General features: G+C 47.6%; 1 protein-coding gene across 1 annotated transcript in view; it reads right to left on the bottom strand.

Annotated features, from left to right (window-relative positions):
• cdkal1 (CDK5 regulatory subunit associated protein 1-like 1) overlaps positions 1-2500 on the bottom strand; it is a 257811-nt gene that overhangs the window by 93547 nt on the left and 161764 nt on the right. The window lies entirely within an intron of this gene.

A 2500-nucleotide genomic window follows, 5' to 3' on the forward strand; every position in this document is an offset into this window, starting at 1 on the left:
ATCTGTTTCACCTCGGCTACAGCCCACTGCATCAGCTATCCTCGCTGGGGGCCTCTGTGTGTCTGTCTGTGTGTGTCTGTGTGTGTGTGTGTGTGTGTGTGTGTGTGTGGATAGAGGGAGGGAGAGAGTTTTATGCTTATGAGGGTTCCATCTGGATTCGTGGCTGGAGGGAACCCATGTCTGGACAGTGCTCTGTTGGATCACTGACCCACTGACCACAACAGCAGAGAGAGAGAGAGAGAGAGAGAGAGAGAAAAGAGAGAGACACACACACACACACACACACACACACACACACACACACACACACACACACACACACACAGACACAGCGCAGCAGAATACACACACACAGTTGGAGGAGATTCCATGTTGGCTGAGTCTCCAACCCACTGATCTGGGAACACACACATATGCCTGAGCCAGTAACCAGAACACTGGGGCAAGCACACACTTATAAACACAGACATAGAGACAGACAGACAGACAGACACACACACACACACACACACACACACACACACACACACAAACATAGAGCTCATCAGTGATCAGAACTCTGGTGCAACCAAACATTCATAAGCAAAAACACACACACACACACACACACACCACACAGAGGATGGATGGAAGAAAGATAGAGGGATGCAAGGAAGATAGAAAAGTGGAAAAAGAAAGATTGGAGAGAGAAAGGAGCAGAAAACGAGAGAAAATGACCGATCAAGTGAATGGATGCAAGAGAGCTGGAGAAAAGCACGCAGCACAGACAACAAAAACAATGGCAGACACACAAGCACACACACCAGGCACAGACACACAAGCACACACACCAGGCACAGACACACAAGCACACACACCAGGCACAGACACACAAGCACACACACCAGGCACAGACACACAAGCACACACACCAGGCACAGACACACAAGCACACACACAACAGATGAAGCCACAGACACACAAGCACACACACCAGGCACAGACACACAAGCACACACAACAGGCACAGACACACAAGCACACACACCAGGCACAGACACACAAGCACACACACCAGGCACAGACACACAAGCACACACACAACAGATGAAGCCACAGACACACAAGAGTTAAGCAATTTCCTCTAAATCAATGGCATAGTGGAAGACAGCAGTCTTAAGTAGACTGAACGCCAATCAAGCCCACCTAATCATATCATTCTCCCCACTCACTCACTCACACACACACACACTCTCTCTCTCTCACACACACACACACACACACCGTGCTAATAGAAACACTCCATTCTGTGCAGTAGAGAGGTTATTGATTGCAGTCAATTTCAACATTTAGGCTCCATTGTTCTGAATGCACTGTACACCCCTATTCCCCTCTCTCTCTGATTGACACACACACACACACACGAGTATGAGAATTATAGGAATTCATTAGGCTGGTGAAAAGCCTACTGATTAGCACATAGCTTAACTCAGGGCGTCTGAGAAACACGCTAACAACACACACTGACTAAAGAGCAGCACAGATGCTAACAGCTAATGTTCACACAGCACAGGCCTTAGACCGGCTACCAGAACACTGGTCCTGACCAGCACGTAGACACACACTAATGCTCACACACACCAATGTTCACACACATTAATGCTCACACACACTCATGCTCACACACACTAATGTTCACACAGCCCAGTCCTGAGAGCGGCTTCAAGTACAGTGGTCCTGACCATCAGGTGGACACACACTAATGCTCACACACACTAATGCTCACACACACTCATGTTCACACACACTCATGTTCACACAGCACAGTCTTGACGGCTCAATGGTGTTTTAAGGCCCCCAACGTTGTCTTGAAGGCAGCGCTGCCTGGAAGGTGTGAGGGTTAGGCATGGGTTAGGGTTAAGGTTAGGATTAGGTTTAGGGCCAGGGTTAAGGTTAGGATTAGGGCTAGGGCCAGGGTTAAGGTTAGGATTAGGTTTAGGGCCAGGGTTAAGGTTAGGGTTAGGATTAGGACTAGAGTTAGGAGCCTTTAAGTCGACAATGGCAGCACTGCTTTGAAGACAATGTTGAGGGCTTAAAACACCAAGAAACAGTCCTGACGATCGCGTGAACACACACTAATGAAACGCGTATTAATCGATCGATGGAGAGAAGGACAGACACTGTGTTGGGAACATCAGCTAATACACTTCACATGCATGTCTGCAGAGTAGAGTGTCCTACTGTATGTAGCAAATGAGTTGATGTTTACAAACACAGTGATACAGTAGGCAAACGCACAGGCAGACACTCAGAAAAAGACGGTCTTTTGGCCCATCATACACATCAACAACACCAAACATGGAAGAGCTGTCCTTGAAGAAGATGAGGAAAGAGAAAAAACAACTATGTGAAAAAAAAACACTATGTTGATGTCTCTATGTTAAGGCAGAAGACTGATAGAGAAATGCTGAGGCAGCGATGCTACCCAAACTGTTGGACGGACAGACACAGGACACTGAGG

The sequence above is a fragment of the Sardina pilchardus genome, chromosome 6 (assembly GCF_963854185.1).
Source record: "Sardina pilchardus chromosome 6, fSarPil1.1, whole genome shotgun sequence".
In the NCBI taxonomy this organism is placed as follows: domain Eukaryota; kingdom Metazoa; phylum Chordata; class Actinopteri; order Clupeiformes; family Clupeidae; genus Sardina; species Sardina pilchardus.